At 47.1% G+C, this 21,246-nt stretch overlaps 1 long non-coding RNA gene across 1 annotated transcript in view; it reads right to left on the bottom strand.

The window, feature by feature from the left end:
- Window positions 1-835: 835 nt before the first annotated feature.
- Window positions 836-21,246, bottom strand: part of LOC142818737 (uncharacterized) — a 132,629-nt gene continuing 112,218 nt past the window's right edge. The window contains exons 2-3 of the long non-coding RNA XR_012896376.2: window positions 6,646-6,849; window positions 836-2,515 (exon numbers count right to left, since the gene is read on the bottom strand). This is a non-coding gene — a long non-coding RNA (uncharacterized LOC142818737). The remainder of the gene's footprint in view (window positions 2,516-6,645; window positions 6,850-21,246) is intronic.

Genomic DNA, 21,246 nt, shown 5'->3' with positions numbered 1-21,246 from the left:
AGTTGCCCTGCAGGAGTCTCAAAGTCTGGAGCCAGCTTTATATCTGAGCCAACAGGAGACATCCGTGGCACAGGAAAGAAGTTGGAATCTTAGGTTATTTCTACACTGGGAAGGTTTGGTGACAAAAATGCTGTCAGCATGCAAAAGTTGCCAAAAGTGAAACCAGTCAAACTGTTTTTTCAGCCTCCCATTGTTGACATTTCATGGCCACATTGCTAGCACCCTATCAACAGGCAGAGCAAAGCAATGTGGGTAAGCATCCCATAGTGCAGTGCTGTAGGAAGGCAGAGCTGATCCCCGTGCTTCTCGGGATTCTATTGTAGCTCTGTGAGCTCTCCGTGCTGAGGAATGTCAAAGCAGCACAGCCGTCTCTCCAGCCCTCCCCCTGCAGCAGCATTCTGCTTGCTGCTGTGTTCCTAGCAGGGTAGAACAGGCGCATTCCAATGATTTGCTCTTTGTTCCCCAAAAGCAGCAGCTCACGCAGCTGTCAGATACTTCCTGGGTCTTTGAAAGGGGAGGGGAGCATGCCTGCAAGGCACCAGAGACCACAAAACACTGAGAAGAGCCATCAAAGCAGGCATTGTGGGATACTGGCGGAAGCCAGTTCTCTCGATGAAACAAACAGCAGAGTCCCCACTGGCTCTTTGTTGACAATAAAGGGAGGGGAAAAGACAAAAGTCTCTTGCAGGGGTGGAAGCTTTTTGTCACCAAAACTGAGTGTTTTTTCTGAGAAATTTGCATTGGAGTGTAAACGTTCTCACTGTTTTATTGCCACTTGGCAGTTTTTAGTGACAAAACGTGCCAGCGTAGACAAAGCCTTAAGCTGCCCCTGGGAGGGAGTCTGTTTTGAGTAGGGCAGCGGGAAGCTAACACTCAGAGCAGGCTGCCTCTGAGCTTTTTTGCTCACCCAGGTGAAGTAAGACCCTGGGGCAGAGATTTGGGGCTTGGAGTTTCACATTTGAGTTTGTTTTGACTGAATAAAGCCAGATCCCAAAGGGGATGTTGTGATTGGGTGAGCAAAGTGGGTGGAATCTGTGCAAAAGAGGCTGGAGAAGGGAGCATACTGAACAGGGCGATGCACAGATACCCTGGATGTGAGGGGGTGCACAAGTGGCAGCCAGGTTGTTTGCAAGTCGCTCTGTAGAACTCATCAAGGCAGTAAAATGAAACATGTGCATAAGTGTCTGTTGCAAGGATCAGGGCCTAAAAGAGTCAGGAACCATGATACATTTAAAGCCTTTCATGCTAGTGAGTGGTAACAGATAAAAATGCCTAAATGTACCTATTATAATACTATACACTTAGAAATTGCTCTTCCTCATTATACATAGCCCCTTTTAATTTGACAAGTATTAACTTGGCCTTGTTCTCCTAAACCGCAGTTTCCTAGGAAGTTATGCTCAAGACCATACATCTCTTTAATATGTCCTATGAATAGAGCTTCTTTATACACAATTCCAAGCTTGAAATAAGCCCCAAGGAAAGCCCTACACAGGTGACAAATGATAGTGTAAGTTGTATGTCTGTGATTTGGCAGAAGGTAGAGTCAGTGTACAGGTACAGAAATGTATAAGTATAGCAGGAAGAGCAATGAACACATACTTTCTCCTACACTTTCTTTTCTCCACTTACTAGATTTCTTTTTCCTGGCACAGACCTACTCTGCCTCTTCATTTTATAATTTACGATCAAAAATCTCGCTGCTGATTTACTGTGAATGGCTCTTTATCGCTGGCCCAGAGGGAGTGCAAATAACATCATGCATGAATTAACTAGCAAAAGGCAATCAAGGATTGATGCACCCAGTTCCCATCGACCATTTTTTTTAATCACAGAAAAGATATTTGTTATTAAAAAAAATGAAAGTACCTAGCAACCCAAGAGTGAGCACATCCAGTCTGCTTCCATGACATAGCAGCCACATTACCATTCACTGTGTGGTCCCTGAATCAAAGAAATCTGCTGCCATCAATGATGGCTGAATTATAGCCACGGTCTTTTTATTCTTGCTCCAGAGATAATACAATTGTTATAACATTAATAGTTATACAAGCGCATTCTGTTGCTGAATCATGTCATTCTCATCAGAGCTAAATTAAGTAACCGTTTTTGTCAAATCTTATCACACTTGCATAAAAAAAGTGCTCTTCATTACCCAGGTGGAAACACTTTGAACACTTCGATTGCTTCAAAATGCAATGTGAATAATAATTGTGCCTTGATTTCTTCACATTGCTATTTCTTATGGCTTCATTTGGGTGAAGTGTTGACAGTCATACTCTGCTTTGAATGGAGATATCATCTACCCAGCAGGGGGAATGCAGGGAAGTAGGTGTGGGGATGGCATTTTAAGATATTGGCTCAAACCATCCCTATATAAGCACATGTAACTTCATTGGCTCCAAATGTAACCTTACCTATGTATTCCATGCACTACTGTTATCTGTGGTCAGATTCAACTTCCAGTGAGGTCACTCAGAGCTTTTCCATTGGCTTTACTAGAACTGGATCAGACCTAGAAATGCATAAGCAATACAGAACGATCATTAGCGTAAATCGGTGTTGTGGGCCTAGTTGTGGCAATATACAGTATGTGGACACAGTTCAAATCACACTTTTATCACAATGACATGTCTCCACACTGGATAACATTGACCATAACATATATTTCTATTATATTTGTACTGCATAATGGACTAAGTTATACCAGCCTTGTGCACTCGAATGCTAAACTTTGTAATCCAATGTAACAGACTCCTCTGGAAGGTTGAAAACAGCTCAAGAAAACCTGTGGCCTTTGAAACAGATCGTTTCCCTGAATGAAGCCGGGAAAGATATTTGCAGTTGCTAAATGTGAGCTAAAAACAGTGTCCAAATTTTGTTCAGATACTAAAATCACAAAGGCAATATCAACATCTAGAGAGCGAGAGTGGCCAAGAGACAATGTCCAAGGAACAAATCTATATTGCATGGCTCCTAATCAGTTTGACCAGTCTGTAAGAATGTAACTTGAGCTAAACATTTGAAAACACTATCCACTGTAAGGACTCGGCTCCCTCAAACTGTAAGCTCAATTGGATATTGTCTGTACAAATGTGCATGAGCAAATGCAGTGTCATTTTATGTGTTACAGAAATGCTTTGGGTGACAGCTGTTTATTGACTAATAAATGTGAGGCCTGTATAAAACCAATTCACGTGGCTGGTAAATACTATTCAGTTTAACATTAATATTGTTGTGCTATAAAACCCTTCTTGGAAACTGTCGTGTGGTTCGATTTATTTTAGATCCAAGGGAAACCAGGACACTCTAGGGCTACTTAACCACTTTCTTATTTATTGCAAGCTTTAAGCAGTTAATACAGTTAAGTTTTACAAGCCTTAAGAACAAATACTGTACAATTTAAACCTTAAATACTATAAATTCTAAAGCAATTAATACAGCGCAAAGCAATGCAAAAGCAATTACTAAAAGATCTACTATATACAATAATAATGCCTAATTCACTTACACTTCACCCGTACGCTACCTACAGTGCCAGACAGGAGGTCATGGTTCTGTTTTTTCCCACACGTTGGAACACCACGCACTGGGCCGCCAGTGTGAAGGGCCTAATTACTTCTAGTTACATCGAGCAGGACGTGTTGGTCAGTCCTGCCCATTCCCTCCCATCGATTGGTCTTACTAAACCCCATTTATAGTAAAGTGAGACTTGGTCATTCTAATAATATTTACCAATTGATTACGTCTTGTGTAGGATATGTAAAATGCCCAATGCCCCTATCTGGGGAACATCCTGCTGCTCAGGATGCTGCTGCGACGTGCGTAGTTGACAGTTTTAGGACTGCATCTGTCCTTTTTGCTGATCAGAAATAGAAGTACCAGTACAAGGCAGCTTGTCCTGTGTTTTCTGATGTGGTCTCGTGTACCCTGCTTAATCTGCATTGTTATGCAAAACAATTCCTGACTCTCGGGCCCTGCCTGCGTGCCTTGTGCACCAGACTTGAAACAGGCCAGAAATCCGCACTTTGGGCTAATCAGACATCACCATTTATTGCCAAGGCAGGGTAGTGCAGGCTCCCCCACAGAAACCAGTTTTGGATTTGATGTATCTGTGTTTTGGATGGTCTCGTTAGTCGTCATCATTTGTTATCAATTATTTCCAGTAGTGACAATGACTTCAAGCTTGCCTGCAAACTTCAGTGTTTTGAGTACTTATATGTAGAGTTAAATGCTAATAGCAAAGAACTTAATGCTCCCAGGTGTGGACAACACCGAAAACAAAGATTCCTAATGAATTCATACCCCCAGAAAAATCTCCTTTGCTGCTGGAATTTTGTAATTGGAGGGCAAAAATAATTCATACCCTTTTGGTTATTGTTCTCTTGGAGATACCCCATGTACACTAAATTTTTGCCCCCTTGTCTGGACCTTTTCTTCTTAAGCTAGGTCTTTATTTAGGAAGTTTGAGTAGGTTTGCAAATCCTAAAATATAAATATCAGACATTATAATAATCATTACAATAATGAGCTTTCATTTAGAAAAACATGGCATGGTGATAGAGGGTCTTATTTTCAATAACAGCGCACTAAGCATCTGATCAACTGCTTGGGAAAATCTATCCTTAGCAGAAGCATTGAAAATGCTCCTCAGGATTCTGTGTCAGACTAATTATATTGACCCATGGCACACATCTAGTTTGGTGTAGCCTTCCGCACTGTCCTAAATCACTGGTGACCCAATGGAGGTGGAGGGAGAGAAGGTACAACAGTTTCGCCTTCTCCCTTTCAAGTTAATAGGTAAATTTAGGGAGAAGGGAGGTGCAGAAAAGGAGGATGCTGTGGTCCAAAGGCAGCACAATAAAACTTGGTTTTATACAGCCTCTTTCTTAAAGGTGCAATTCCAAAATGCCTTACAGAATTATAAGATATAGATTATTAATGGCAGATAATGGCGCAATAGACAAACTGGACAAAATTCAAGCCTTGTGTAAGCATGTGCAGCAATGGTATTGCATCTGCTTAGCCCAGCTCTGACTCTGGCTTAGTGACTAGTGAATAAATTAAACCATTCAGTAATCAATCAAAAAACGGTGAGAAGTTAACTGAAGTGGCTTTAGGAGCTATGAAAAGGCCTGAGTTAAGTAGGAAGAACCACTGACAGAGGATAAAGTTCTTGAGGACAGAGGGTTTGTTGACTAAGGGTATGTCTACACTACCCCCCTAGTTCGAACTAGGGGGGGGGTAATGTAGTCATACGGAGTTGCAAATGAAGCCCGGGATTTGAATTTCCCAGGCTTCATTTGCATAAAGCCGGCCGGCGCCATTTTTAAATGCCGGCTAGGTCGGACCCCGTGCCGCGCGGCTACACGCGGCACGGACTAGCTAGTTCGGATTAGGCTTCCTAATCCAAACTAGCTGTACACCTCGAACTAGCTAGTCCGTGCCGCGTGTAGCTGCGCGGCACGGGGTCCGACCTAGCCGGCATTTAAAAATGGCGCCGGCCGGCTTTATGCAAATGAAGCCCGGGAAATTCAAATCCCGGGCTTCATTTGCAACTCCGTATGACTACATTACCCCCCCCTAGTTCGAACTAGGGGGATAGTGTAGACATACCCTAAGATACTGACCTGGAACTCAGGAGACCTGAGGTCAATTTCTATTTCTGTCACGGACTTCCTCTATGACCTTGGGTAATTAATTTAATCTCTCTATGCCTCAGTTTCCCCTCTATGAAATGATGCAATAAACACATCCTCTCTCTGTGTTGTGTATTCAGAAAACAGGCTCTTCAGGGCAGGATGGCATCTTACTGTGTGCATATGCAGTGTCTAGTACAAGGCCTTGATCTCAATTACTGCTTGGAAGTGCTACTGTAATATACATAATAATGAAGGAGGGCTTTGTACTCCTCTCTGGTGCATTCATTAAGAGAGCCTGTTTTCATTTAAGGCTCAACTGAGGAAATTCTGTTCCCTCCCCTAGGCCCATCATTATGGTTAAGCGACGTGAGATTTAACAGTTTTTAATTATGATGGCAAACACTTGATTAGATTGAACTTCAAAAACCATGAAAAAAGAGTCCCCTGAGAAAAGAGTACACTGTATAGCAAGACAAACAGCAGGCTCAAATATAGTGGCTGTGCTTTAATGCCACTGTCTTGACTTAAGCCTGGTCTACACCTCACATTAGGCTGACATTACTCCAGGGTATGAAAGATTCACACCCCGAGAGACATAGTTAACCAACTGAACCACTGATATTGACACCACTACGTTGATGGAAAAATTCTTTTGATCTAGTACTGCCTCTTGATGGGGTAATTTATTATAGTGATGGGGGAAAACCCTTCCATTGCTACAGAAAGTGTGTACAGTGGCATGGCAACAGCACTGCATCTATGCCACTATAGCACTTGTAGCATACATGTGCCCTAATCAGCATAAGGTGACACTGTCCTTTCAACTCTATGCTAATGAGCTGCTCCAAAACACTCAGAGGACAAAGTTAGAAATCTTTGCAGCACTGTCATGTTGGTCCCACCATGGGGCCTTGTCTATACCATCTCAGGCCATCAATCTAAGTCATGCAACTTCAGCTAGGTGAACAACGTAGCTGAGATCGACGTACTTAGGTCTCCTTACCGCAGTATCTTCCCCGGAGTATGTCAACAGCTGACGCTCTCCCATCCACTCTGCTTACTCTTCTTGTTCCAGTGGAGTACCAGAGTCGATGGGAGAGCACTCAACGGTCAATTTATTGCACATATACTAGACACGATAAATCAACTCCCACATTCTCCTGGATCGATCATTGCCTCTTGATCCAGTAGGTAGTGAAGACATGCCCTAAAAGAGAGACAAGATAGGTGAGGAAATATTTTGCACTGGTCCAACTTCTGCCGGTGAGAGAGACAAGCTTTTGAGCTTACGTAGAGCTCTTTTTTCAGGTCTCTGGAACACCAAAGCTTGTCTTTTTCACAAGCACAATAAATGCTAGAATTATCCTGCCCACAATAACTCATTTTTAAATATGTTGCATGGCAGGTTGGGTGCGGTGGCATACACCTGTAATCCCAGTTTCTTAGGAGGCTCAGACTGGCAGATAGCACAGGGGCTCTGGGCTGCAATGCACTATGTCGATCGCGCATCTGGAGCCACTGACAGTCAGTCTGGCCAGCGGGTGCTGAAGGACTGACTAGAACAACATGAATGACGTGTTGTGATTAGCGCTGACGGTGTTCTGTAGCAAATGGTTTGCTTTCAATACCACTTCACTGACTTATGTCATTTAATAGGCTTTCTATTAGTCACAACCTATTTAGGCTTGATGGAAATGTCACCTGTACGGAATTACATTCTGCATTCCCCAGAATTCATCTTGCCCTTATCTTTGAGAATTAACAAAACTACTTTTTTCTTTTTTCTAAAGTATGATATGCAACTATCTCATAGGTGGGCCATTGGCTCAGGGCTCACCCCCCACTGCAGTGGGGTGCTCCAACTCCACACCCTCTCTCCCTGAGAGGTTGGAGTGCCAGTGCCAGCTTCCTGCTGTGGGGAGGGAGCATCACGGGCCAGATGTGGCTTGTGAGAAAGGAAGTAGTTCCATATGCTGCTGCACCCCTTGACCCTGGCTGGGGGAACAGCAGCACAGAAAACCACTTGTCTATAGGCTTTCTCCACTGCTCCCATTGGCCAGAATCATGGCCAATGGGAGCAGCAGGGAGTAGTGCTTGGGAGCAGTGGGAGGCATGGAGTCAGGTAAGTGCCCCCCATCCTCCTCAAATCCAGACCCTGCACCTGCACCCCCCTCACGCACTCACCTGATGCCAAAACCCCATCCACCCACCCCACTCTTGCACCTTCCCTACCTCCCAGATAAACCCCGCACTCACACTCCCTCCTGCACCCATTTTATCATCTGGTGGACCACAGAAAGGTCAGCTTTGAGCAGGCTGGGCCATGGGCCAAAAAGTTTGGGAACTATTGCTTTACATAAACGGTGGCATTCTAATAGCTTTATAAAGGCAACTTAGTTCTTTAACCAGATAAATCTAGTCTAGGCAGAAGAGGTTCTTACATTACCCCCTCCCCCCGCCCTTACTTCATGTTCAGTCACTCACCGCTATGCCTCCTTGCAATGTCCCTTGTGACAATGAAAAGACAGGATGCACTTGTGGTCAGTACAAAGGGGACTCTGCTTTCGAGCTTGCTAGATGAGGAACATAGCTCAGGCTGCCTGACATTACCACACAGGCACTGGCCAAGTCCTGTCCCTGAATAAGTAATCGTAGAACAGCTTACCAATTACACCAAGGCTTCCCTGAATCCTTTGTGCCATTTTTCACAATACTTTTTGACCAGTGATGTGGGAATTGTTGCACAGATCTGTGTGGCATTGCTAGCATAGATGCGTTTCAACTAAGTGAGAAAATGTGCCTCTGGAAAGACTTCTTGTACAGACTGGGAGAAGCATTAGAACCACATTCGCCCACCCCAAAACCTGTTGGCGATTATAACAGTGTATAACACCCACCAGCACCCGCATTTTGCAGAGTGCTTTTGCCTGCACTGTCTCTTTAAAAGCCTTTTTGCCTACTTAACCCTCCAGCTGAATCACACTCCTGTGTGAAATCACAACCCCTTCCAGGCCCATCCCTGTAGCTGTCTCAGTTCAATCCATTCTCTTAGTCTGTTTCCCCACTGGGTATGAGAGTGGTGCCTCCAGGGCTTCTCCTCCTGCAGAGGAAGTTCTAAACAGCTCCCCACTCTGAGCTGTCCTTGGTTCTGCCCACCAGCCCTGAGCTTCTCCCTTCTGGGTCTGAACTGCAACTGAGCTGCCTCTAGTCCTGAAGCTCCTTTTTGTAGTTCCTTCTGTGATTGGTTGGTTTCTTCCTAGACACTCTAGCGGCCTGGAGGACTTCTCTATGGCCTTCTTGGCCTTAGGACCTAGCTCCATTGCAGCAATCACCTTGGGAACCATGTTCCCCTGCATGAAAATCACTAGCAAAACTAATGGTTCAGTATTCAACATCAGTTTCCAGATTCCTACAGTGCTTTTCTTTACAAAGTTATTGCAAGTGTTTTTTTGGTGACGTAAGGTCAGGGAAACCACACTCTTTAAAAATATATCCATTCTTAATTAATGATGGGTCTAACCAGAACTCCAGATCTGAATGCTCTGCAACTGTGAGGAAGCCTGAATCAAAATATAAACCTCACACCTAGCCCAAACCTCAGAGCTGAGGCTTCCAAACCCTGGTGGACCCCAGCTCTGAAATTTGTGGTTTGGACCCATCTCAAGGAACTCACTAAACTTAAATGCAATCCTGCTAATGCTAAGCATCCCACTTGGGAACCTTAAACCCAATGCACTGCCACAGCTATTTACTTATTTAACAAGTAGTGAAATACCACAGAGAAATGTAATTTATTCATTAAAATCTTACAAATAAAAACAGTAACCAGTTCACAAAACCCACCTATGGAATTCAAACTCTATCCATACCATTCTGTTATTTACTGCTCACTATATAGGGATACGTCTACACTAGCACATTAGTTCAAGCTAGGTAGGGTAATGAGGGCAAGCGGAGTTGCAAATGAAGCCCGGGATTTAAATATCCCGGGCTTCATTTGCATGTTCCCGGGCGCCCCCATTTTTAAATCCCCCGAACTCCGTGCCCACGGCTACACGCGGCACGGAGTAGGTAGTTCGAATTAAAGAGCCTAATTTGAACTACCGTTACTCCTCATTCCACAAGGATATGAGGAGTAACGGTAGTTCGAATTAGGATCTTTAATTTGAACTACCTACTCCGTGCTGCGTGTAGCCGCGGGCACAGAGTTCGGACTAAGGGGGATTTAAAAATGGGGGCGCCTGGGAACATGCAAATGAAGCCTGGGATATTTAAATCCCGGGCTTCGTTTGCAACTCCGCTTGCCCTCATTACCCTACCTAGCTCGAACTAACGAGCTAATGTAGACGTACACTAGGAGAAATAACTTTTCCAGATGTTAAGACACCGGACTTCCTGCCTCTTCCTGAAGAGATCTTCTGACCAAGAAATAAAAAACTACCTTGAAAATCTGAGTCCACTATTAAACAATCTCCCTTCAGCTCCTGTGCTGTAGAAGTGACTGTCAAGTCGATTTTTCTTTCTCTTTCTCTTTTTGTTTCTCTTTCTTTCTTTTCTGTTTCTCTTTTTCTTTCTCTCTCTTTCTCTGGGAATGCAGGGGAGGGAAATGATGTCTCTGCTGTGGCAGGTAAACTTTGCTGCTGAACAGAACAGAGCTGAAGCAGAGTCAAGTACCGCTACAATAGAAAATGTTCCGAGGGGTTTAAGAGGAGCAGTATGTTGATGAGATTAAGAAGGTTTGGAAGAAAAATAGGGCATCATGTAATAAGGCTCACGTTACTATACTTCTAAACAGAATTATAAACCGAAAATCCGTTTAGCCTAGCGCAGGCTGGCTGCTGCCTGGACTGTCATGACCAGATTCTTTTACAACTGCTACATGTGTGTTGAGCACATTATCTTCGTACCGTATTTTATAAAGACACAAAACACTCAGAAGTGTTTACAATCTGTATCAGAGAAAATAAAGATAACAGACCAAGGGAGGAGGGACGAGAAAGGGGGGGATTTAAATGAAAGTGAGGGGAGTTACATAATGTTGCTCATTAATCTAATATCCTTAAGCTCCAGCCTCCTGTTACAACCCCTGCAGTTATGCATAGTATTTTCTACTCTCCTCACTGCATTGGTGGGATGAGTGGCTTTCTCTGCCTAGGGTGACCAGATGTCTCATATTTAAGCCCTCCTGCAAGTGTTCCTAATTTTAAAAAATAGGCCAATTGTCCCGTATTTTCTCTCTCCCCTCCTATCAGTAACTGGTGTTTCCTGCTGCTGGCTGTATCCCGGCTCACCAGCAGCCCACACACCAGCAGTGCGTGGGGGTGGGAGGGTCTGGTGGCTGATGATGGGGGTGGGAGTGCAAGGCTGGTGGCTCCACATACTGCAGCTTTGCCCAGCTGGCTGCTCCCCTGCATGGTCCATGGGTGCAGTCCCCGCTGAGTGCTGGGTCTTGCCCAGCAGGCTGTCACTTTCCCCTCCCCCCCCTGCCATTTCCAGCCAGCACTGGCTGTTTGCTGTGGTGGCTGGTGAATGTGGACTGGCCATGGCCGGTTACATGTCACCTCTGCTGCCCACCCATCAGCCCTTTGCATGCTTCCCCTCTCACTGTCCTCTCCCTGCTGTGTCCATTCCCCCTCCAGGCCACTGCTCTTCCATAACCCCCCTTCCCCGGCAGGCCCTGGCACCGTGAGGAGAAACAGCCCCTGGTCAGATCATTCAGCTCACCAACAGCCTGCCTGGAAGGCTCCTTCCTTCCCCCAGTGCCTCTGGCTGGGCTGGCATCCAGGAAAGCTCACGACCCTCCGGCCTAAGGCACTGACCAAGAGGAGCCAAGCACTGAATGTGCCAAAGCCCCACACATCACTGGCCTGGGGAAGCTTCTCCACCCCGCACCTCTGCAGTGAGGGGGGAGGAAGCTATTTCCAGCCTGTTTGCCCCCTAACCCTGCAGACTCAGCAGCAGCCCCCCAGGCAAGGAGATAGCACCCTCTCCACACACTGCTCCCACACTGAGTCCTGCCCCCAGTGAGTGCGGAGCTGCTCTATCTGCTAAGCACCTTCCCTCGCAGTCACCTCTGCCCAGCTTTGCTGACGCCCCAGCAGACAGATTCTCTGAGCCCTGGAGCACAATGCATCCTTAGGGGTTAACCCCTTCCTGCCGCGCGTTAGCCAGGGGACAGGAGGTGGCTGGGTTATGTCAGTGGCCAGCAGCAGCTTGGAGGTGTTAGCTGCCTTTCAACACCACGTGAGCAGGGCCAGATTATACATTAGGCACAACAGGCACAGTGCTGAGGGCCTACAAAAATGTTTGGGGCCTAAAAACATTTGTAATTGACTTGAAAATAAGAAAACTACTAAATGAATCTTAATAATTTGCTATCATTAGTCAACATACAGCTGCTATGTTATTCCTGATGATTCTGAACACCCTCACTGTGTGTGCAATACTTTGAGTTACCCACTGTGATGCTTTGTGGTTCAGCCTAGCACTAAAATGGATAGTGTCACTGCATGTGCTGAAACTCTGGGTTTCTTAAATGCTCTGCTGCTGTGGCTCACAGCCCTGACACCAACAGCCAGCTATCTGACACAACCTAGTTACTTTGGTAGGGTGACCCCAACATCCTCCCTGCCCCAAATTTCTTCAAAACTGCCTGCCCTGTAGCGTCCATCCTTATTGTCGAACGCTTGCAGAAGCTAAATCTGCTGCTCCCTTAAGCTATGTCTACACCATGTTTTTTTGCGGACGAGCCAATGCAAATGGATTCATTTGCATAATCTCACACTTCATTTGCATAATCTCTTCCGATCCTTTTTGCGCAAGGTTTTTGCGCAAAAACAAGCAGTGTGGACATGTCCGTTTTGCGCAAAAAGACCTTTTTGCGCAAGATCCTTATACCTCTATTTTACATGCAAATGAAGTGCAAGAAAATGCTAAGGAGTGCTTCATTTGCATTGGCTCTTCCTCAAAAAAATGTTGTGTAGACATAGCCTGAAAGGGACAACACAATGCAGCTTATTAACATAACTGGGCTTAACAAATGCTCCACTTCAGTTAAAGCACGGAGTTGGCTTATGGTAAAGGAAAAGGTTTTTAACAAAGAGACACAGCTTTAAATGATATCAGGTAGAAAAAATGGAGATAAACATGGTTACAAACCAACAAAACTAAACAATGCTTCTAAGTAAAATTTAACTTAATCAGCTAAAGTTCTGATTCAAGATGCTTTCCCTGCTTACAGCAACTTCTCCAACTTGACTGGCTGTTCCAGCCAGGATCCACTCTTACAGAATCAAAGTGCTGGTTTCTTTGGTTCTTCGAGCGACAGATAAGTGTTGGGTTCTCTCCCCTTTCTTTTTATACTCCAGTAAACTTTTGAAATGTATTCTTTGAGACATGAGCCCAAACAAAGCATTTCTCTTGCTGGAGTTTAGGTGCACTGCTGTCTTCCCACCATTCAGCACTCCTGTCACAAAAGGCAGGAAAGTGTCCAGATGTAGTCTCCATCTTTATTAAGATTGTTAAGTGATCTCCTGTCCCCACTTGCTCTCCTGATGGCTTTGTTCACCAGGCATGTAAATATGCCTCTCTCTTGGTCACGTCGTCTTATTTTAGAACGAACTGCAATGAATTGCTCACAAAGTGCACCACTTTCAAGAATGAAAATTAAAGTGCAAGATATTAGGCGTTTACACGATAGGGCATTTCTCCCTGATCTATTTATATAAATCTAATTTAGAGGGCCTGGGCCTATGAAGACCTCAATCCGGCCCTGTGTGTGGGCACTAAGGTACAAGTTGCTTCTACCCATGGAGAACTGGGGGGGACAGGGCAGGAGGGAAGAGAGGACCTCTCCAATACATTATCCTGGTCAGTGTTTCTCAAAGTGGCCATGGGCCCCCTTTGGGAAAGCTGCAAGCCCAGTGTTTCTCAGAAAGGTCCATGGATGCACCCTGAGAAACCTGCTAACTGGCTGCTGTGGTTTGTTTATTTTCTGGCTCCATGACCACGGAGCCTCACAGCGCCCATTGGCTTCGGTTTGCTATTTGCAGCCCAGAGGAGCCACAGGAAAATTTTGTCACAGAGGTCACGCAAGTCAAAGATTCCATTTCCCACTGCAGTTGCAGCACTGGGGCAGCAGGGTTGGATCTGTCATCCCGCAAGGGTCCCACAGCCCCACAGCGGGATTCAGGCTCTCAAACCTCCTCATCCCAGCATCTCGGGGCTCACGCTTCAGTCATCACACCAGCAGGCCCTCTCCACACCTGCTTTTATTATTAACAACAGTCACAAGCCAGCTCCAGTGAAATTTAACTACCCGCAATCTGTAACCGTGACAAAAATTCAACCTTCATTGTGCAGGCTGATTTCAGCTGCAGGAATTGAACAGCGGAGGGGGCTGATGTTTGCTAAATATCATGAAAAATATGTATCCTCCTGACTAAAGGAGAGATTCCCAGGGGTTTGCAAAGTTCATAGAATCATAGAATACTACAAATGGAAGAGACCTCGAAAGGTCATCAAGTCCCATCCTCTGCCCTCACGGCAAAACTAAGCACCTTCTAGATCATCCCTGATAGATGTTCATCTAAGCTGCTCTTAAATATCTTCAGTGATGAAGATTCCACAACCTCTCTAGGAAATTAATTCCAGTGTTTAACCACCCTAACAGTTAGGAAGTTTTTCCTAATGTCCAACCTAAACCTCCCTTGCTGCAATTTAAGCCCATTGCTTCTTGTCCTATTATCAGAAGTCAAAGACAACAATTTTTCTCCCTCTTCCTTGTAATACCCTTTTAGGTTCTTGAAAACTGCCATCATGTCCCTTCTCAGTCTTCTCTTTTCCAAACTAAACAAACCTAGTTCTTTCAGTCTTCTCTCATAGGTTATGTCTTTTAGATCTTCAATCATTTTTGTTGCTCTTCTTTGGACCCTTTCCAATTTCTCCACATCTTTCTTGAAATGTGGTACCCAAACCTGGGCACAGTACTCCAGCTGAGGCCTAGACAGCACAGAGTAGAAGAATGACTTCTTGTATCTTGCTCACCACACTCCTGTTAATGCATCCCAGAATCATGTTTGCTTTTTTTGCAACTGTTGACTCATATTTAGTTTGTGGTCCACTCTGACCCCTAGATCCTTTTCTGCCGTACTCCTTCCTAGACAGTTGCTTCCCATTCTGTATGTGTGAAACGGATTGTTCCTTCACTGGGCTGTGACCCCTTCTGTCAACAAAACTTACTTCACAACCCCAAAGGGGGGAAACCTGAGCCTCAGTGACCTGGGCAGGGGGGACCAAAGTTGAAGCCCAAGGACTTCAGCCCCAAGTGGTGGCCTGTAGCCCACTGCCCAGGGCTAAGGCCCAAATCCCAGGTGGCAAGGCTTGGACTTTGGCTTCATCCTGCACCCCAGCAAGATTTGGTAGCACCATTGAAACAGGATTGTGACCCACTTTGGGGCCTGGACCCACAGTTTGAGAGCCACTGCTGTAGAAAAAACAAGTTAGATACCCATAGGCCCTTCAGGACAAATACACCATCAGGCCCTAGCTAGGACCAATCTCTATGGCCAACACATTGTTCGGGACAGATGTCTGACCCAAGATTTCAGGTGCTTCCTGTTTGCAGAGAGAATTTCAACAAATAATGAGCTTCTGTTTAAAAAAATACCTCCCCCCCCAACCCAAACCCTTCCGAAGAGTTTAAATTATTTTAAGGCTGCTGGACTGTGTTAAATATTTTTTTTCTGTGAATGTCTGAATCTTAAAAAGTGGATTTTACAGATTCATTTACATTGTCAATCATAGGGAGAAAATACTGTAAATAGGAATATTTTATCATCTTCAAACTCTTTTCTGGGATGGGAGGAGTGAGCATTTTGTCCACCAAAAACCGCACCTCTGGGTTTCAAAAAAGGAAGCCTGCCCTTTTCATATAGGAATTGACTCTCCCTTTTTCATTAAGGTGCAATGATTTTTTTCACTCTGATCCATCTAAAGCGATGACGAAGACTGACACCAGTCTGTGGTTAACCTTTCATTTATAAGAGTAATTTTTATTTGAATTCTTGTCAGCTTGGTTAATTAGAAGTAAACTTTGACCAGGATTATTGGAACTCAGCTAATTAGCAGGTTCCCTTAGCAGTAAAAAGGCTTACAAAATGTCAAGGGTCCCTTGGGAAGCTGCAAATCTTATTGCAAACAGAACAAAGACAAGCTGTGCAATTCCAGGTAAATAGGATGATGCGCTGGAGACGTCTGCTTCACATCAGTGACAGCTAATAAGGAGCAAAGCCAGTACAACTTAATGCTGCGTGTATTTTCATGCTGCTTGATTGAAACTAACCTTTTCTATGGGCTGTTAAACCATTCCAATCTTTGAATGGCCAGTACAGCCTATTACTGCTCTGCTTTTATACCAAACCAGCTGGATAACCCTCTACAGGGCCTCAGCAGTAGAGAGGTATAGGTAGCACCAGGCCTGTGCTGACAAGGAGGACAAAGAGAGAAACTGCCCTGGGGCCTGGCGATTCAAAAGGACCTGGGGCTCCCAGGCACTGCCACCACTGTGGCAGCTGGAGCCCCGGGCCCTTTAAATTACCACCACAGCTCTACACTGCATGCTCCAGGCAGCACTGAGGGCTGCCTGGGGTAGGCGTGGAAATTCAGGGATTTCCTTACATACCCCCATGGAGGTGTATACTCCCCCTGAATTTCCCCAACACCTCTCCAGTTTTGTAAACTGTGGTGCCATCCAGCCCACCTTCACCCTCACGGTCTCACCCCTCATCGGCCCTGACACCCCCCCTTGAAAATTCAAACACCCCCCCCCCCAATTTCAATTCCTGGGGAAGCTACTGCAAGGCACCTAAAGGAACCTACCCACAGCCCCACCCCTTTTGCTGGAGGCTCCGCCCCTTCTGAGGGCACGGAGTCCCTTTCTGCCTTGCCTAGGGGTCAAGTGAGGCTGTCAGCCGCACTGGCTAGCACCCGGCTAAATTTGTGTAACCCCTCACTAGTTCATTAGTGGCCAAAAGATCAGACAGCTGCCCATTGCCTTATGTGAGATGAATTGGAGGCATCTGTCTGATTCACAGTGGACAAGTGTTCATGTCCCATTCACTGGCCATCTCTGCAAGAGAAGGCCAAGACTGATTGGTCCGCGGAGATGCAGCTGCCTCCTCGCTCAGAGAAACTGCCCCCTTCCCAAGCAAAGTCAAGGCAGATTGGTGCTGCAGCATAGAGGAAGCTTGTTCTGTACGGTGGCTGCTCAGTGAGAAGATCACCTATGACACCGAAGTTATCTGTCATCTTTTAATCATGCTAAATTTGTTTCACCCGCTGCCTGCTGCAGAAGTCATGCTCAGCGGTGGGTCTCTCTCTGCAGGAGGCTCCAGGGTGATCTGTCCGTGCTTGGTAACTCTTCAAAGAAAACACACACATCGAAACAGCTGGATGCTTCATGGTTTGTGATGCCTGTGAGCAAGTTGTTCTTGCACAGTGGCTCTTTTGGACAAAACAGTAATTCCGAAGGCAAACAGCTAAGACGGAAGAGTCAGGCTGGATTTCCTTGACACCTGCTTGCCCAAGAACTGAGACTACTAATGAAGGTGAAAAATATCTTCTTCCCTTCCCTTCATCCCCGTGCCCTGTCTATTTAATTTACACACTGTCCCATCATCTCTTCCAATACAATCGACCCATCCCCATCCTCCCCACAAAATCAATCCTCCCATGTAAAGAAGAACAATTCTAACACCTTGTGCTTCCCCCATCCCCCATTAGTAAATTCTGGGTGCCTCCTCCGAGTTCAACAGACAAACTCCAGGCTTCCCACTCTCCCCCTAATTAATGAATTCTGCCCCCATCTGCTCTGCAGGGTGCTACTGCTTCTTTGCTAACCGAGGCCTCTCTCATTTAGGGTAGTTCCACAGGCACAGGAAGTAGGGGTGTGGGAGGTGGTGCAGCACCTCTAGATTTTGCACCCAGCTTCCCCAGGCCTGGGGGCCAGCCCTGCTGCTGGTTCCTCCAGCCCTGGGTCCAGGCCTTCTGGCAGCTCCCATGGGGTCCTGCCAGCTCCATCAGCTTTGCTGGCCCTCTGGGGTCCTGTCACTGCAGGATTTGCCATCACCTGCCATCCCCAGGTCCTGTTGCTGCAGGATTTGCCAGCTCCCGAGGGCAGGGGCAGATGACCATTTCGCGTGGCCCAGGGCAGCACAATTTCGTGGGGCCCCCCTTTGCCACGGCGCATGCGTGGGGCTTCTTGAAGCGCAGGGCCCAGGACGGCTGCCCCTCTCGCCCTGCCCTATATCTGCCCCTGCCCGAGGGGTACTACTGACCCTGTGATCTCTGACAGTCCTTTCTTGCCATCTCCCAGCCTCATGGACTCTGCCGGCCCTCAAGGGCCCACTGACCGTTGGCCCTGCCACAGGCTCTGCGGCCCACTGGCTCCGCCAGCCCCAGGGCTCTGCAGCTGCCTCTCGTTGTGGCCCCAGCCTGGGGCAGTGAGAGTTGCCAGCTCTCCAGGTGCTATTTACAGCAATGGAGCCCAGTCCAGGAGAGTTGGCAACCTGATCTCAACAGGTCTGGGGGGCGGGGGGGGGAAGGAGGATGCAGCTCAGCATCCCCACCCCAAAAATAGTTCCATCACCACTGGCCAGCTCTGCTTCTCCGGTTTCCCCCTCCAGAGATGGCAGCAGCTGTGCTATGAGTTACTCTCTGCTCTTGCTTCCTCTCCTCTCGCAGGAAAAGTGGCGGCTCTGCTATTTGGTTCCTCCTTTCCCTCAGGGCCCTCTGTGTTCCTTCCAGAGGAGATGGCAGCTGTGCTTGGCAAAGCACAATTCCTGTTCTGTGTGGGCAGGGGCATGAGTGAATCAGGTTTCCCCTCCATGTCCTTAGAGCAGTCCGTGTCCCCTGTGCCCATCGCATTATCCCAACACACTGTCATTCACCCAGTGCGTTAGACAGCTGTGTGCCACTGGTTTCCGCTGGAGGTTTAACCCTGGCTTCGAGTCAATAAACCCTTACTCTGGAAGCTTCCTTCTCCATTCCACTTCATGCTACTGACAGACAACAACTCGGAGTTGACTTTTCCGAGGGATGAAATTCCCACATGGATCCTGCTCCGGGAGACAAGAAGAGAACAGGCATCAGAAAGGCAGCCATGTGGAAGCACTGATGCAGCAAGGCAGAAGCCTAGCATGTTTGGAGGGACATCTGAGGGGAAAATGGGATTTTTCACCTGTCAAGAACACACAAGGGTGAAACGAATAGGCCAGAGCCTCTTCCATCACCCCCACCCTCCCCATTGTTTGTGAAACAGCAAAGGATGTGTGGGTAAAAGCTCAGGCTGCCACAAGAACAGAGAAAGAAGGCCGACAAAATCCTTGTTCGCAAAGGACAAGTTACTGGCACTAAATTCTATCAAGCCTATTTTGGGGGTATCGCATTTGATTTGCAGGAACACTGACCAGCTTTGTCTGTGCACATCACTTCCAGAGCACTTGCTTTAGCAGCTGCAGAACGTAGTACCTGTTTGTCACCTTTGACAGAATCGAATTAGCCGTTGTGTGCCTTCTCAGCGCTGAACTTTTGTTGAAGAGGTGAAATGAATGTTCAATAAGCAAATTCAATTTTCTGGTTTTAACGCTGCAGAGGAACCAGTGTGACCCCTATTTCTCAGGATTGTGTTCCAAGAGAATAATGCTCACCTCATGGGCTAGCGCTACCTCCAAACAGTAGAATCAAAACAGTTGGGTTAAAACAGGCCTTTGATCTTACCAACACGTCCACTCATGGCACTGGGAACTTTCTTGCCTGCATCAGTCAACACTGGTCACTGTACTCTTAAAATGATGTGTTAGACGTGGGCCCCTTGTGGTATGGAGACCTGGGTGTGGTTCACTACTGCATCAGACCTGATATATTCAACACACCTCACAGACTGTTGTCATAATCTGTATCTAAAAAGTGGCCTGTAAGATAACATTGGAAAACTCACAGAACATTAATGTTCTTGTATGATGCATGCACAGGGTGTGTACCAAAAGGTATGCATATATCCCAGAATTATGCTCCTCTAACATGTCTGGCAAGCAACGCATAAGCACAGTCTGCCTTAGACAAAGGAGTGGGGTTTACCCTTGTCTACATATAAACAATAAAGTGGCCCAGCAAACTGACAAGAAGGGGAGATTTCAAGAAATGAGGCAATTTGCCTTATTAGCAAACACCAGCAAGAGAAGGAGAAGAGCATAGAGTTTCCTTCTTTACCATATTCTATGTCACTGTCCTCAGAGCATCAATACACTTTACTTTGAGGGGGAACCTTCTGTGATGGGATGGTCCATTCCCTGCAGGGATGATGCCTCCTCCCGGTCACTGTAGGGAATCTCTCATGAGTTTATCACCCCTTCCTGTGGTGGTTTGTCATCTTCTTGTCAGCCTCTCTCTCTGGGTCTGCAGCCTCTTTCTCACTCCATGGGCAGCAACACTCTGCCCCCAAAATGCCTACAGCAGGCATTCTGGGGCGGAGTGTGGGCGGGGCCAGGCTGGCGGTTTGGGAAGGCAATGCCTGCCCCCATCTAGGATACCGGTCACCCATGTGCTCCATCTTTGTGACTCGGTGCTCTGGGGAGGGTACCAAATGTTTTTCCCCTTTTGGGGTTGGAAAGTGTCTTCCCACAAACAGGCTCAGGCAGTCTTCCTATTCACTGCCTCACAATGGCTCTCGGAATGGCACCCCCTCACTGGCTGGCAGGGGAAGCTGGGCCTGCCCTCTATGCCGGGTTCTGGCTCAGGGACCCTCCCACCAACAACTAAGATTTGTTCTGTCCTAGACCTTACGGTCTCTCCCAGAGCTCTGTCCTACTTTCCTGGTCGCCCACCTCTACGGCTTTGCCAGCCAAACACTCCTCTGGCGTCTCTCAGTAGACAGACAGGAACAGAAATCTTGCAAGCAGCACAAGATGGGCCCTTCAAGGAAGGGATTAAAGCAGTAACATAGCCAGAAAGGCAGGCGTTGGGAAGAGTGGTGGGGCTCAGGGCAAGGGGTGGAGGGCTCAGGGCAGGGTGTTGGGAGGGAGCCTCAAGGCACAGGGTTTGGTGTTGGGGAGGGGCGAGCTAACCGGGGCTACCTAAGATGGTGAAGGTGGCTCTGCTGTGGTGGCAGCTCCTCCCAGGGATCCAGGCCTGCATTCTCCAACCAGCCACTTCTCCTGCAGGGCCAGGGGCGCAGTCTCTGGTTAGCAGCTCCTCCTGGGGGACCAAAACTGCATGCACTGGCCCCAGCCTGCAGCTGGCGGGGAGGCAAGGCTCTGACGGCCAGGCCTTGCCTCCTGCCACTCCCTCACAGCCTGCAAGCTTTCTGGGGGGAGAGGGGGGGCTTGAAGGATGACCCAGGCTACAGGCCTCCCCCCCTCCCGCCATGGCCTGCAGACTCTCCATGGTGGGGCAGGCACAAGGACTGTCCCCACCCTGCAGTGGCCCACCATCAGCGGGCTGCAGGCTTTCTGGTGGGGTCAGACTCCAGGACCTGCCCCCAACCTGCAGCAGCTCCAGGAGCTGCCCCAATCCTGCAGTGGCTCTCCATGACCTTCATCAGCCCCCT

Source organism: Pelodiscus sinensis, chromosome 16, assembly GCF_052426305.1.
Source record: "Pelodiscus sinensis isolate ZL-2025 chromosome 16, ASM5242630v1, whole genome shotgun sequence".
NCBI classification, from domain to species: Eukaryota; Metazoa; Chordata; order Testudines; family Trionychidae; genus Pelodiscus; species Pelodiscus sinensis.
Note: the sequence above shows the minus strand (reverse complement) of the source record. Positions and strands in the feature narration are given on the sequence as shown.